The following is a 17051-nucleotide window of genomic DNA, read 5'->3' as shown; positions in this document are numbered from 1 at the left end:
TATTCATCACCCAGAATAAGTTATTTTTCACCCGATATAATCTTACGATCATTTCATAATTAAATTACATTTCGAGTTCAAATACTTACATTCCTATTGATTCACTACATAAAATTTGGCGTAAGAAAATAAAAATATAGATCATAAAAAATTACAGTTTATGTATATTTTACACGATGTTTTTACGTTTGTAATTTTACATAACATAAAATATTTTTTACGACGATTATATATTTTCTTACGGTCTCTTTTTACGTTGAAAATAAGGCAAAAAACTTACGGAACATAAAATTATGGTGCATTGATGTTAAATAGAGGGGGGATGAGGAATAAATATTCCTCACCCAGAATGACATCAATGCACTGTATTTTTACGTCTTGTAAGTTTTGTCTTATTTCATACATAAAAAAAGAACGTAACAAAATATGTACTCGCCGTAAAAAGTATTTTGTGTTACGTAAAATTATGAATGTAAAAATATAGTGTAAAACATACATAAAATGTGATTTTTCTGGTTTATAACCTATATTTTTGTTTTTATACCAAATTTTACGTATTGAATCAGTTTGCATGTAACTATTTATATTCTAAACATAATTTATTTAGGAAGCAATCGTAAGATTACCTCGGATAACGAATAACTTATTCTGCACCCTGGGTGATGAATAGTAATATATATATATATATATATATATATATATATATATATATATATATATATATATATATATATATATATATATGACTCCTTTTTTATACTCCCAAGAATATGTACTCTTATGTCTAATCGGGTGTGTGTGACTAGTGGATACTCCTGGCCGTGGCTAACTGGCTATGAAACAACCTCCTATAAAAAATGAGCAATCTGGTGCATGGCCGTTTTGCATGCACCGTGGCCAACTAAATGAATATTTAAATACTTAACTACCTAACAAACACAAGAATGAGTATCTACTACATTGAATGACGTATATACCTTGCTTCGTTGGATGATAGTTAAGCTAGCAGTATATGTTATCCGTGTTTGAAAAACAAGTACTCCAAATACAAAAGGCAGTATGCACTCCATTGGGGTGATACTCCTACATGGTATATACTACTTCATTGGATTAAAACGAAGTAGTTTATACTCTCCTTGTTAGAAAAACAGTATATGGTTATTAAAAAATAGTATATACTTCATTGGATGATTAGTACTATATACTTCATTGGATGATTAGTAGTATATACATCATTAGATTGGAAAGCAGTATATACTTTAGCGGGATATCAGATAATTTATTGTTCACTGGTGGTATACGTACACTATTGTCTTTTTTTAAGAAGTGTATACTTATTTCATATTTTGTTGGATTGGAAGTATATACTTATTAGAACTAAAGTAAAATAGGTCCCTCCCTCATCAAGAAATATGTACAAATATATTTTAGAATGTAAATACGTACAAATATCATTTAAGGAGTATATACTGCCTCTTGGGAAGCAAGTATATACTTGTCAAGTGGCGGTCAACAGGATACATACTTTTGAGATAGAGCTGCAAGAAGTTGTATCATATAACAAATATTTTTGAGAATGCAAATACATACGATTTTAAAGGAGTTTATACTGCCTCTTAGGAAGGGAGTATATACTTGTCAAGCGGCGGACAACAAGATACATACTTTTCAGGTAGAGGCGCAAGAAGTTGTATCATATATTCTAGAATGCAAATATGTTAAATTTTAAAGGAGTTTATACTGCCTCTTGGGAAAGGAGTATATACTTGTCAAGTGGCGGACAAAAATATACATATTTCTCTAGTGGAGGTACAAGAAGTTGTATCTTATAATAAATTTGTATCTTGATCACAACATGCAACTACTCTTACATCTCTAAGAAGGATTGAAAGCTAGAAAATTATGGAGTAGAAAAAAGATAGTGTCTTCCATCAAGGTCCACTTGACACCAAATAGACGATCCTGGGTCACACGAATCCTACATGCTTTGCACCCATGGTAACTGGGGTGAGACAAGGTGCTTCTTCTCTGTTTCTTCAATCAATTGGCTGGTGGCTGCAACCATAAATCTGAGTACAAGATCAGAATCAGTATGCTATATTTTCTTAATCAAAATAGTAAAGGGTTGATGCACAAATATATCTATATACTTGATCTTTTATTAAAATCCACGAACGAGATGATGGAAGGGATTTCTATTCTGACAAGCTCAGTAAAGAGGATATGCGTATATCGATTATTTGCTACCATACAATTACAAGTCCATTATCAGGAAAAGAAGTAGAAAAATAGCACGTAACCATTTTATAGACTTATATACCTAATATGCAGTGGTTTCCACCTCTTACATAATAGAAAAAGTTGCTACAGAACTGATGCCGCTAGAAATTTATGCATGCATGCAGATAGTGATGTGACAAATCAATCACGTACCTAGCACGTACGTAGCATGTGATTGGTGGAATCCATAGCCAGCTGCTTGCTGATGATGTTGGTGCTTCAAGTTCGACCAGGTCACTAGGAGAAACTCGGTGCTTGGGGCAGGATGCATGCGCCCGTCCATGTAAGTTGGCGCCCCCGCGGCCAGGTGCTGATCAAGTTGTTGATGTCGCCATCGCCGCCGTCGTAGACGGCCGCGGGCGTAGAGAAAGAAAGGCATGTCGTCTGTGCTCTGTGGAAAGAGGTGAATAAACAAACCCCCAAAAAAGAGGATCACTAACGACCTAAGATTGAATGGACTTTTCCCACGGATTATCCTTTTACATAAACCGCAAACGAGTTTAACTGTTTCAACCTTATAGCACTGCGCGCGGGGGAATGGATCACAGCCACGCACGTAGCAAGGGAGTACGTACTCATAGGAGTACTGACCCATTTTCCTATATATATATATATATATATATGGAAAATCTATCCTACCACCCGGTGGTAGTTACCCCACATGTCTCATATACTACCATGTGGCATTATATATACTATTTTATTATTTTAAATATGTTCATATACTATATCTAAGATATTTCAAAGCAAGTTACATGAAAAAATTGCATATGAGCCCATAATTTTTGTTATATTTGTAAAATACATACATATTTGTACGTAAAAATGAGCATACTCAAAAAATGATACATACTACCTAAAAATTAGTATATATATACTACCTAATCATTGTTATATACTACATACTACACGTACATACTCTCGGTTCTGACAGATACTACATACAACATACAAAACGCAAGTGGTGGTAACTACCACTGCTTGTAGGAAACATTTGTCCTATATATATATATATATATATATATATATATATATATATAGAAACCTAATGTTTTGTTAAACACAAATTCACAGAAGCAATCAGAAGGTCTGCCTTTGTTGAATGATACGTAGTCCCTAAAAGTTTCCACAAAAGAGGCAAATGCTAGAATCACCTCGCTCTGACACTTTATCATCTACGAATCACTGGGCCGGAGAAGAGGATATATTTGGTTTCCTAGATTCAGAAAAAAAAAATGATGCCTGATACTCACCACCATTTATAACTTCTAGTACATCGCTAGGGATTGGAAGGATCTACATATCCTCTTCCGTAATCCTCCAAGACCAAGAGCAAACTGACGGATTTCATTGAGCGCCTCCAGTACATGGCAAAGCAAGCAATCCAGCCATGCGGCATACCAACGGATTGAGCTTGGATTAACCTGACATGATTACTGTTACTCGTCACTTCAGAAGCCATGTACGGCCGCAACAAATTTTATAGATAGCCAAGAAAGATTCAGTGCTTGCTTGTCATGGTAATTCCGGAAACAACATAAATTTTGGGATTGAAGAGGTATCTCTGCTTCCTTACTCCCAAGACCGTACTTGTACAAAATGAATCCTGCAATGACGACGCTGATGAAGCACGACGACAGCAGCCCTAACCACGGAAACACAATCATCTTCTTTTGCCTGAGGTGTTCAACATCATGCAGGGGGTTCACGACACGCTGATGCGGGCACTCCACCCGCCTCCCCCTCCCCTCGGGTGCACCTGAGGCAACATGGCCCTCCTGGGGGAGAGGCAGGCGTCCGCGCTGTGCAGCATATCCATGGCGATGGCGACGCCCGGGCACCAATTGTGAGGGAAGGAGCCAAGCGAACGAGAGAAAGATGAGGAAGGGCTCGATGCGGAAGACCAGCCCGCACCAAGCCCCGCCGCCTCAACAGGAGATCGTCTCCCTGCCCGTCGATGGCTCAGCGGAGCCTCCACCGCCCCAGCCCGCACGGCCGCGCGGGACTCCCGCACCGACGGCAGCCCCAAGGGGCCTCCAAGCCGATCCTCGAGTAAATAGCATAAAACTACTACTTTACAGGCTAGGGTTTCAAAAAACTACCGGTTTTTAATTTTTCTCAGATAACCACCAAATGGGTGGTCGGCTGTTTCAAAAAACTCACATATGATATAAAATCAGAACTTTCAAGTTGTAGGTTTAATAAAAATTTAATTCATAATTTTGCCTGTCTAGAACTAACTCATTGTCTTGATTATAGATTCAATTTTCAGTAAATTAATCAATGGCAGTGAGCTACATATGCACATGTTTTTATTCCCCTCATCCAATATCATTAATGAAATGATGTACTAACAAAAAATACATCATAAAACTCCCACACACAAAAAACAGCATACGCCAATGTGCTTTGATTGGATATTTTTTTGTTTATGCAGAAATGTACTGACCAGACCGAATTACTAAATTATCTCATAAAGTTTCAGGTCGTCTTCACTTTTTTTGTGTCTTCACTTTTTTTGTGTGGAACGTCTCCACCACGAGCAAGTTCCAAGTGAACATTACACTCTTGCACATATGTACCGTTGGAACTCTAAATTTCAATACGTACATTTGTTCAAACCTTCAAGCTGCTCTTTGTTAGCGGTTGCGTGTTCCAGAGGCGCAGCAAGCCCCATCAAGCTGCGATTCCGCGAGGAAGCATCAGGGGCAGCAGTTTTTTTCTATGGTGTCTTGCATGCAATGCTTCTTCACAAAGTAACAATAAACACCATCTATTTAGTAACGGAGATCAATAACACACCTCAAGATCAATAATACTTGGTCACTAAAACATCAGAAAGTCTCTCGTGTTGGAAACTTGAAATGCATTAGTACATTGATCTTTTACTTTCATAAGCAAACTTCCATTGATCTTTTGAATTCTGATTCACCTATGTCAAGCTTCTATCCTGCGGCACCTTTTCTCACAAGGCTGAATACTGAAAGGTAGACATGGAAACAAATCAAGTATCCTTATAGTTTTCTAACCCATTGGCTTTAACATTCACGTTTCTACTACCGATTCTTCTAAAATGCTGTTGCCCACAACCCGTCCCATGTCACCAAAGTGGGGGGAAAATTCACCAAACTGTGGATTGTTGTGTGCTTTGGCCATTGCAAAGAGAGGCGGGCATCGTAGTAGGTAGCTTAGCCAGCAATGGTAGTTGTCGTTGCTTCTTGTCTTGCTCCTCCTAGTCGATGCTATTACTGTTTCTGCCTGAAACACCTGCGCATGCAGCAAAAAAAATTCAGAGATATAAAATGACAGTAGAGGGATTGTACGCCGTGCCACCCTTAGGCCGCCTCCTGTGCCATTTTCAAACCTCCGCATGGCTTAACTGCTCCGGCAACGCCCTCCTAGAGGGAGGAAAAACAGAGAGAGGTCATTTGAACTCCTTTTCTGCTCTGTTTCCGGTCTTAGCAGACGTACGCGGGCAGGGCCAACACAGGGTCGCAGCTATAGAAGGCGCGCTTCAGTTCGACGGTGGTTCACTCAACGTTGTTGTAGATAACAAGATCTTCTCCCCCTCCGATGATGCGCCTGACCCGCTGCTCCAGGGAGGTCGCATCCCGCTGTGGAGGACGACCAAAGTCTCTGAACAATATTGCTGGTCTATTAAAATAATTTGGCAAACTGGAATATTTATAGTTCCCTAGGTTGGTAGTACATGAATTTACAGCAGGATACATACTAGTCATCTCAACAAAAAGATCATGATCACATATAATTTGCAGGAACGACAATTTGCAATCATGGAAGTCCGACTGGCAAACCCCTGCAGACTTGTCCATATACAATGACACCTGATGAACAGATGCTTAATTATGCACATCAGTACTTGGAGTTCATAAATCAACAGTAAAAAGAAACAGTTCAATCTTCAGGCAAAGCAAACCAAATCAACAGTCAAAAGAGTAAATAAGTTCAAATGAACACATATATGAGATTAGATGATCGTAGCTGAAAAGAAACAGTTCAATCTTCTGGCAAAGCAAGACTTATTTTGCAGAGAAAATTCAGGAATTCAAAAGAATAAATAACAAAGAACCAAGGGGAGGGACAAATTTAATGTGGCAGGCTTCATTACCATCTCAAAAACTTGGCGTGGCTCAATGATTGATAAAGGGTCCTAACAGAAGAAAGCAAGAGTGTTGTTCAATAGCTTCGCCAAGTTTAAACCCGTTTTACACGGACCAGCGATGCCACCTAATATATGCCCATGCGTTGCAACGGGAGAAAAAAAATTCATGCTCCTAACAACACAAACATGGCTCAAGACTCCCAATAGTGTACTTAACAATAGTTTGTCAAAAGTTAATAATACTTCTGTTTCTAAGATAAGATAGTGGTCTCCCAATAGTTGGTCAAAAGTTATTGTTAGCCTCCGAATCAAACAATACACATATGAGTAAATAAAGTCATTGCTTGATAAGTTAAAAGTTCCAAGCATTTTATTTTTAGAACACAGGGAGACTGAAGCATTACAGTTTAGTGATTTACCATACTATGTAGCTGGTTGTAAAAGGTTCTGTCGAAGTCAACCATACAAATATCGATCCAATATAAAAAAAACTTAATTTGTGCGTTGCCGTTTCAAAAAAAAATTATGCCCTGAAGTGGGATATGGCAAAAATTCATACTTGTACAAGGTGCAAGCGAACCATAATTTTGATGAATGTTTAGCAAGCTGCAAACACACAAGAAGCAGTCTGGCATATTATGAAGCCACCGGGGAGACATCAGCTGCTAGGCCACAATGGGCATCTCCTAATCCTGCTCCTCCGCTCACTCCTCGATAGATACAACCTGGGAGAATCCTTACAGGTAGGTGAACGTCAATCACCCGGTCTGTTATGATTTGGTCGTGCGATATTGTCTAGATACCGCAAGAATCAAATAAAATGCGCTGATATAAAGTAGATAGCATTACTCTAGTTAGCATAGCTCAGTATTTGCATCTTTCAATCAGTGAAGGATCCTTGACTCTAGAGATCGGGGTAAGCATAAATATGGGATGTTTCAATATGGCAGCTCCTTCCCTCCCTCCCTGTCTAAGTGCAAGCGGATGCTGGGCATCCAGCAGAAACCTATGATGGACTTGATGACTGAATCCAAGCTGTTCAAGGAGGACGTCTCCAAGAGGACAAAAGCTAAAAGTGGATTGAGCCTCAAAAAATAAAGATAATGAATGCATGACAGACATAACTTAGGGTTGCGACGGATACATACTGAATAGTGGCAGTTTTAGAAGAATCTGACGCATCATTCATCCCGTGAAACACATCAAAATTGACAACGATGTGAAACCCATACCTACAGATGAGAGCACACAGGATCAAGTATGATTAGCCACAAGGCTCTTGTGTAAGTAGTAGAATGGTGTTGCAAATTCTGAACTTATATCAGTATAAACAAACTTGGATATTGCCCTACTTATATCAATATATTAATTCGAACCAGTGTTACAAACTATATTTTCGTGGAAAATGAATTTAGAGGGTTTGCCAAATCTACCAACAAACAGGAGCAGTGATAGCTGATGCACTTCCGATCTTTTATACTATCAAAGACAACAAAAACAATGGTAACATATATCATTAGTAGCCAAATCTCAGTAATAAAGTAATATATTATGCTTAGCCAGAGCCAAGAATTGAAGTGCTTCAGAGTAATATACCACCTCAAGAACCAAGAATCAAAAGTCATTTCCAATCAAAAAAGCTCTCCTAAACACTACAGATAAGCATCTGATGATCAAATAGATGTATCATTTATAACTACCAAGATATATATTTGCAACAATAAGAAAAATGTAAAAAAATATTATTGTGTATATAATACTGCCGTTAGAAAAAAAGATTGTAGGTGAGTCAGTTATTTGAGTATTGGCCCATTACTTGATGCTTTTGTCAAGAGCTTTCCGATAATAAACATCATCATAAGCAAAAAAAATCGGGTTATGAAGGTGAATAGCGTGTGTATATCTGATCCAGAAATGCTCTATGTACTACTCCTGGACCAAATATATTTCTAAGATTAGTCAGTACAACATAAAGTAGTTAGTACAGCATAGAGTAGTCACTTATCTGAACCCCTTTCCTCACGATCTGAAATAAAATAAAAGAGCAATACCTTCAGGGCGATTGATTGCTAGCTTTCTAGTTAGTTCATGTGCAATTTGTGATAGAGGCATTACAAGCATGTATCCTTAGCCTGCTATATAACTGTCGTACGGTTAAAAGCAAACGATTTTGTCCCAAATAATCCAAGTAATTGGACTGCAAGATGAAGGTGCATACAACATCCAATTCTGCTAGTGGTCTTCCACACTGATTTTTTTTGTTCTTGAACCTAGCGGGAACTGAAGAAGTGATGGAGGCTGGGACCCCAGGACACGCACTTCAGCAATGGATTTTGTAGAGCCGAGAAGTGATGCCACATCTCGCACTTATCGGCTCAAAACGAAATCTAGAAGAAGCATACGAAAAAATAATGTAGTACCTGTGTACGTGGGATCGATCCATGGCTCCCATGCCCCGCAGCCAGAAAAATCAAGAAGACAAACTTTTTTTTGAGACAAGAAGACAAACTTGAGCATACATATTAGAACATAGTCAACATACTCTATGGGGGCAATTTGTGGCTGGGGTCAAGCCCTTCGTGGCCCGAGCTGGCGGTTGAATCCATCTGCGCTGCTACTGCCAATCTAGCGCGGGGCTAGGAGGGAGGGAGCAGTGCTGCTGCCGGTCCAGCGCAGGGTGTGGACGGAGCGCTGCTGCTGGGCTCCCAAACTGATCCGGTGGTTGCCCATCGACCGGATCCAGACCCGCCGCTGCCGCTCTCCGGCAGGTCGCCGCATCGGCCGAATCCATCCCTCCTTCGCTAGAACCTGCCTCTCGCCCCCGATCCAGTCCACCTCGGACCGCTGCACCAGATCCGCTGTTTCCCTGCATCGCCCTGGAGCCGTCGCGCCCTCTACGTCGAGCCCTGCCGCATTGACCTGGACGATGACGCGATGACGCGAAACGTTATCATACGCATCGTTTATATTTCCAAGGGCGTGCGGACCCCAAATTAGCACCACATGTTTATATTACGGTTTTGTCTATACAAATCGTAAAAGCGTATTATGACATGAGAAAAAAACGTATTGTGACAGTGAATTCACGAAATCAATCCGTACTTTATTATTAGGGAAAGACTAGCACAGATGCCCGTGCGTTGCAATCGAAAGACAAAAAACCCATTTTACTAATGCAATGGCTCACATCATGAGACATGATGATATCAACAAACTCCTTAAAATCCTCCACATTGTCATGTGAGAAACACCATAATATGAGGAGTGTTGTACAAAGATCATCCATCTTTCTATGATATAACAGAGAAAAGTGCGGAGTTTGAGTCGAAGACAGTAGGGACTCCGAGTCCGATTCCTTATACTTTGGTGACGGGTGCTAGTGAGTTGATCAGAAAAATAAGAGTAAAGATGTTTTTGTTCTCCGAAAAATATAGCACATGACCAACAAAAATGAACACCTTTTTATTGTAATTTAGACATATTTTTTTGCGTGTGTTATACGTAATATTTTTTCTCTTGATTTAGAATATATCGGTATGCCAAATATTAGTATTACAACATCATATCTTAATTAGTTTTTGACGTCAACAATTCGATATAAAGAAGTGGTTCAACCGTGGCGTATGCACCTAAACAAAACACCTACCAATTCAGTTACAAACGAAGTGGTTGAACAAATTTAGACACAAAAGAAAAAATTCATCGGTCTCAAACATGTAGGTTGAAAGTGCTAGTGATCGACTAGAGGGGGGTGATGCCCCCGATTTGACCGTACACTAATCATACACGCAAACGTGTACGATCAAGATCATGGACTCACGAGAAGATATCACAACACAACTCTACAAATAAAATAAGTCATGCAAGCATCATATTACAAGCCAGGGGCCTCGAGGGCTCGAATACAAGAGCTCGATAATAGACGAGTTAGCGGAAGCAACAATATCTGAGTACAGACATAAGTTAAACAAGTTTGCCTTAAAAAGGCTAGCACAAACTGGGATACAGATCGAAAGAGGCGCAAGCCTCCTGCCTGGGATCCTCCTAAACTACTCCTGGTCGTCGTCAGCGGGTTGCACGTAGTAGTAGGCACCTCCCGAGTAGTAGTAGTCGTCGTCGACGGTGGCGTCTGGCTCCTAGACTCCAACGTCTGGTCGCAACAATCGGGTAGAAGGGAAAGGGGAAAAGAGGGAGAAAGCAACCGTGAGTACTCATCCAAAGTACTCGCAAGTAAGGAGCTACACTACATATGTATGCATTGGTATCAACTGAATAAGGCTATCATATGTGGATTGAACTGCAGAATGCCGGAATAAGAGGAGGATAGCTAGTCCTTTCGAAGACTACACTTCTGGTAACCTCCGTCTTGCAGCAAGAGAAGAGAGTAGATGGTAAGTTCAACAAGTAGCATCATGTAGCATAATCCTAACCGATGATCCTCTCCTCGTCGCCCTGTTAGAGAGCGACCACCGGATTGTATCTGACACTTGAAAGGGTGTGTTTTATTAAGTATCCGGTTCTAGTTGTCATAAGGTTAAGGTACAACTCCAAGTCGTCCTGTTATCGAAGATCACGGCTATTCGAATAGATTAACTTCCCTGCAGGGGTGCACCACATAACCCAACACGCTCGATCCCATTTGGTCGGACACACTTTCCTGGGTCATGCCCGGCCTCGGAAGATCAACACGTCGCAGCCCTACCTAGGCACAACAGAGAGGTCAGCACGCCGGTCTAAATCCTATGGCGCAGGGGTCTGGGCCCATCGCCCTTTGCACACCTGCACGTTGCGAACGCGGCCGGTGAGCAGACCTAGCAACCACCATTACAAAGGAAGTTGCGTTACGCGGTCCAACCCGGCGCGCGCCGCTCAATCGCAGACGTCACGAAGGCTTCGGCTGATACCACGACGTCGAGTGCCCATAACTGTCCCCGCGTAGATGGTTAGTGCGTATAGGCCAGTAGCCAGACTCAGATCAAATACCAAGATCTCATTAACCGTGTTATCTTGAAGACAACGCGAACGCCGACCAGGGCCAGGCCCACCTCTCTCCTAGGTGGTCTCAACCTGCCTTGTCGCTCCGCCACAAAGATCCATCCAGAGGGCCGTCGGGGCAAAGGTCCTTTCAGCCCCCAATCCGTGAATCACTCGCGGGTACTCCTCGAGCCAACCCCACTTTAGTCGTTACATGTATCATGTATAAAGTATAGGTATATACCCGTGATCAACTCCCGAGTGATCACGGCCCGATAGTATAGCATGGCAGACGGACAAGAATGTATGGCCACTGATGATAAACTAGCTGAAGGAAATATGCCCTAGAGGCAATAATAAAGTTATTATTTATTTCCTTATATCATGATAAATGTTTATTATTCATGCTAGAATTGTATTAACCGGAAACATAATACATGTGTGAATACATAGACAAACAGAGTGTCACTAGTATGCCTCTACTTGACTAGCTTGTTAATCAAAGATGGTTATGTTTCCTAACCATGAACAAAGTGTTGTTATTTGATTAACGAGGTCACATCATTAGTTGAATGATCTGATTGACATGACCCATTCCATTAGCTTAGCACCCGATCGTTTAGTATGTTGCTATTGCTTTCTTCATGACTTATACATGTTCCTATGACTATGAGATTATGCAACTCCCGTTTGCCGGAGGAACACTTTGGGTGCTACCAAACGTCACAACATAACTGGGTGATTATAAAAGAGCATTACAGGTGTCTCCAAAGGTACATGTTGGGTTGGCGTATTTCGAGATTAGGATTTGTCACTCCAATTGTCGGAGAGGTATCTCTGGGCCCTCTCGGTAATGCACATCACATAAGCCTTGCAAGCATTACAACTAATATGTTAGTTGTGAGATGATGTATTACGGAACGAGTAAAGAGACTTGTCGGTAACGAGATTGAACTAGGTATTGGATACCGACGATCGAATCTCGGGCAAGTAACATACCAATGACAAAGGGAACAACGTATGTTGTTATGCGGTCTGACCGATAAAGATCTTCGTTGAATATGTAGGAGCCAATATGGGCATCCAGGTCCCGCTATTGGTTATTGACCGGAGATGTGTCTCAGTCATGTCTACATTATTCTCGAACCGTAGGGTCCGCACGCTTAACGTTACGATGACAGTTATTATGAGTTTATGCATTTTGATGTACCGAAGTTAGTTCGAAGTCCCAGATGTGATCACGGACATGACGAGGAGTCTCGAAATGGTCGAGACATAAAGATTGATATATTGGAAGCCTATATTTGGACATCGGAAGTGTTCCGGGTGAAATCGGGATTTTACCGGAGTACCGGGAGGTTACCGGAACCCCCGGGAGCCATATGGGCCTTAATGGGCTTTAGTGGAAAGGAGAAAGGGGCAGCCCAAGGTGGCCGCGCGCCTCCCCCCTCCCCTAGTCCTATTAGGACTAGGAGAGGTGGCCGGCCCCCCTCTCTCTCTTTCCCCCTCGGGGAATCCTAGTCCAACTAGGATTGGGGGGGGGGAGTCCTACTCCCGGTAGGAGTAGGACTCCTCCTGCGCCCTCCTCCTGGCCGGCGGCCCCCTCCCCCTTGGCTCCTTTATATACGGAGGCAGGGGGCACCTCTAGACACACAAGTTGATCCTTGAGATCGTTCCTTAGCCGTGTGCGGTGCCCCCTGCCACCATATTCCACCTCGATCATATTGTAGCGGTGCTTAGGCGAAGCCCTGCGACGGTAGAACATCAAGATCGTCACCACGCCGTCGTGCTGACGAAACTCCTCCCCGATGCTTTGCTGGATCGGAGCCCGGGGATCGTCATCGAGCTGTACGTGTGCTAAGAACTCGGAGGTGCCGGAGTAACGGTGCTTGGATCGGTCGGATCGAGAAGACGTACGACTACTTCCTCTACGTTGCGTCAACGCTTCCGCAGTCGGTCTGCGTGGGTACGTAGATAACACTCTCCCCTCTCGTTGCTATGCATCACCATGATTTTGCGTGTGCGTAGGAAAATTTTGAAATTACTATGTTTCCCAACAGTGGTATCATAGCCTAGGTTTTATGGTTTGATGTTATATGCACGAGTAGAACACAAGTGAGTTGTGGGCGATATAAGTCATACTGCCTACCAATATGTCATACTTTGGTTCGGCGGTATTGTTGGACGAGACGACCCGGACCAACATTACGCGTACGCTTACGCGAGACTAGTTCTCCCGACGTGCTTTGCACATAGGTGGCTTGCGGGCGACTATCTCTCCAACTTTAGTTGAACCGAGTGTGGCTACGCCCGGTCCTTGCGAAGGTTAAAACGGAGTCTATTTGACAAACTATCGTTGTGGTTTTGATGCGTAGGTGAGATTGGTTCTTACTTAAGCCCGTAGCAGCCACGTAAAACTTGCAACAACAAAGTAGAGGACGTCTAACTTGTTTTTGCAGGGCATGTTGTGATGTGATATGGCCAAGACATGATGCTAAATTTTATTGTATGAGATGATCATGTTTTGTAACCGAGTTATCGGCAACTGGCAGGAGCCATATGGTTGTCGCTTTATTGTATGCAATGCAATCGCGATGTAATGTTTACTTTATTACTAAGCGGTAGTGATAGTCGTAGAAGCATAAGATTGGCGAGACGACAACGATGCTACGATGGAGATCAAGGTGTCGCACCGGTGACGATGGTGATCATGACGGTGCTTCAAAGATGGAGATCACAGGCACAAGATGATGATGGCCATATCATATTACTTATATTGATTGCATGTGATGTTTATCTTTTATGCATCTTATCTTGCTTTGATTGACGGTAGCATTATAAGATGATCTCTCACTAAATTATCAAGAAGTGTTCTCCCTGAGTATGCACCGTTGCGAAAGTTCTTCGTGCTGAGACACCACGTGATGATCGGGTGTGATAGGCTCTACGTTCAAATACAACGGGTGCAAAACAGTTGCACATGCGGAATACTTAGGTTATACTTGACGAGCCAAGCATATACAGATATGGCCTCGGAACACGGAGACCGAAAGATCGAGCGTGAATCATATAGTAGATATGATCAATATAGTGATGTTCACCAATGAAACTACTCCATCTCACGTGATGATCGGACATGGTTTAGTTGATTTGGATCACGTGATCACTTAGAGGATTAGAGGGATGTCTATCTAAGTGGGAGTTCTTAAGTAATATGATTAATTGAACTTAAATTTATCATGAACTTAGTCCCTGATAGTGTCTTGCTTGTTTATGTTGATTGTTGATAGATGGCTCGTGCTGTTGTTCCGTTGAATTTTAATGTGTTCCTTGAGAAAGCAAAGTTGAAAGATGATGGTAGCAATTACACGGACTGGGTCCGTAACTTGAGGATTATCCTCATTGCTGAACAGAAGAATTACGTCCTGGAAGCACCGCTGGGTGCCAGGCCTGCTGCTGGAGCAACACCATATGTTATGAACGTCTGGCAGAGCAAAGCTGATGACTACTCGATAGTTCAGTGTGCCATGCTTTACGGCTTAGAATCGGGACTTCAACGACGTTTTGAACGTCATGGAGCATATGAGATGTTCCAGGAGTTGAAGTTAAGTATTTCAAGCAAATGCCCGGATTGAGAGATATGAAGTCTCCAATAAGTTCTATAGCTGCAAGATGGAGGAGAACAGTTCTACCAATGAGCATATACTCAAAATGTCTGGGTATAATAATCACTTGATTCAATTGGGAGTTAATCTTCCAGATGATTGCGTCATTGACAGAATTCTCCAATCACTGCCACCAAGCTACAAGAGCTTCGTGATGAACTATAATATGCAAGGGATGAACAAGACTATTCCCGAGCTCTTCGCAATGCTGAAAGCTGCGGAGGTAGAAATCAAGAAGGAGCATCAAGTGTTGATGGTCAATAAGACCACTAGTTTCAAGAAAAAGGGCAAAGGGAAGAAGAAGGGGAACTTCAAGAAGAACGGCAAGCAAGTTGTTGCTCAAGAGAAGAAACCCAAGTCTGGACCTAAGCCTGAAACTGAGTGCTTCTACTGCAAGCAGACTGGTCACTGGAAGCGGAACTGCCCCAAGTATTTGGCGGATAAGAAGGATGGCAAGGTGAACAAAGGTATATGTGATATACATGTTATTGATGTGTACCTTACCGATGCTCGCAGTAGCACCTGGGTATTTGATACTGGTTCTGTTGCTAATATTTGCAACTCGAAACAGGGACTATGGATTAAGCGAAGATTGGCTAAGGACGAGGTGACGATGCGCGTGGAAAAGGTTCCAAAGTCGATGTGATCGCGGTCGGCACGCTACCTCTACATCTACCTTCGGGATTAGTATTAGACCTAAATAATTGTTATTTGGTGCCAGCGTTGAGCATGAACATTATATCTGGATCTTGTTTAATGCGAGACGGTTATTCATTTAAATCAGAGAATAATGGTTGTTCTATTTATATGAGTAATATCTTTTATGGTCATGCACCCTTGAAGAGTGGTCTATTCTTATTGAATCTCGATAGTAGTAATACACATATTCATAATTTGAAGCCAAATGATGCAGAGTTGATAATGATAGTGCAACTTATTTGTGGCACTGCCGTTTAGGTCATATCGGTGTAAAGCGCATGAAGAAACTCCATACTGATGGACTTTTGGAACCACTTGATTATGAATCACTTGGTACTTGCGAACCGTGCCTCATGTGCAAGATGACTAAAACACCGTTCTCCGGTACTATGGAGAGAGCAACAGATTTGTTGGAAATCATACATACAGATGTATGTGGTCCGATGAATATTGAGGCTCGTGGCGGATATCGTTATTTTCTCACCTTCACAGATGACTTAAGCAGATATGGGTATATCTACTTAATGAAACACAAGTCTGAAACATTTGAAAAGTTCAAAGAATTTCAGAGTGAAGTTGAAAATCATCGTAACAAGAAAATAAAATTTCTACAATCTGATCGTGGAGGAGAATATTTGAGTTACGAGTTTGGTGTACATTTGAAAAATTGTGGAATAGTTTCGCAACTCACGCCACCCGGAACACCACAGCGTAATGGTGTGTCTGAACGTCGTAATCGTACTTTACTAGATATGGTGCGATCTATGATGTCTCTTACTGATTTACCGCTATCGTTTTGGGGATACGCTCTAGAGACGGCCGCATTCACGTTAAATAGGGCACCATCAAAATCCGTTGAGACGACGCCTTATGAACTGTGGTTTGGCAAGAAACCAAAGTTGTGTTTCTGAAAGTTTGGGGCTGCGATGCTTATGTGAAAAAGCTTCAACCTGATAAGCTCGAACCCAAATCGGAGAAATGTGTCTTCATAGGATATCCAAAGGAAACTATTGGATACACCTTCTATCACAGATCCAAAGGCAAGACTTTTGTTGCTAAATTCGGAAACTTTCTAGAGAAGGAGTTTCTCTCGAAAGAAGTGAGTAGGAGGAAAGTAGAACTTGACGAGGTAACTGTACCTGCTCCCTTACTGGAAAGTAATACATCACAGAAAACTGTTTCAGTGACACCTACACCAGTTAGTGAGGAAGCTAATGATAATGATCATGAAACTTCAGATCAAGATACTACAGAACCTCGTAGATCAACCAGAGTGAGATCCGCGCCAGAATGGTATGGTAATCCTGTTC

The 17051-nt window shown here is 41.8% G+C and overlaps 2 long non-coding RNA genes across 3 annotated transcripts; both read right to left on the bottom strand.

The window, feature by feature from the left end:
• Positions 1–1698: 1698 nt before the first annotated feature.
• Positions 1699–2676, bottom strand: LOC119297145. Its single transcript, XR_005145550.1, has 2 exons — positions 2434–2676; positions 1699–2069 (listed from the first exon to the last, which is right to left on the bottom strand). It is a non-coding gene; the product is annotated as an uncharacterized LOC119297145 (long non-coding RNA).
• Positions 2677–5107: 2431 nt separating this feature from the next.
• Positions 5108–9330, bottom strand: LOC119300747. 2 transcript variants are annotated; one of them, XR_005146700.1, is made up of 2 exons: positions 6014–9330; positions 5108–5934 (listed from the first exon to the last, which is right to left on the bottom strand). It is a non-coding gene; the product is annotated as an uncharacterized LOC119300747 (long non-coding RNA). The 2 variants fall into 2 exon arrangements; XR_005146701.1 differs by having other exon boundaries at positions 5108–5916.
• Between the last annotated feature and the right edge of the window lie 7721 nt (positions 9331–17051).

The sequence above is a fragment of the Triticum dicoccoides genome, chromosome 5A (assembly GCF_002162155.2).
Source record: "Triticum dicoccoides isolate Atlit2015 ecotype Zavitan chromosome 5A, WEW_v2.0, whole genome shotgun sequence".
Classification (NCBI taxonomy): domain Eukaryota; kingdom Viridiplantae; phylum Streptophyta; class Magnoliopsida; order Poales; family Poaceae; genus Triticum; species Triticum dicoccoides.
Note: the sequence above shows the minus strand (reverse complement) of the source record. Positions and strands in the feature narration are given on the sequence as shown.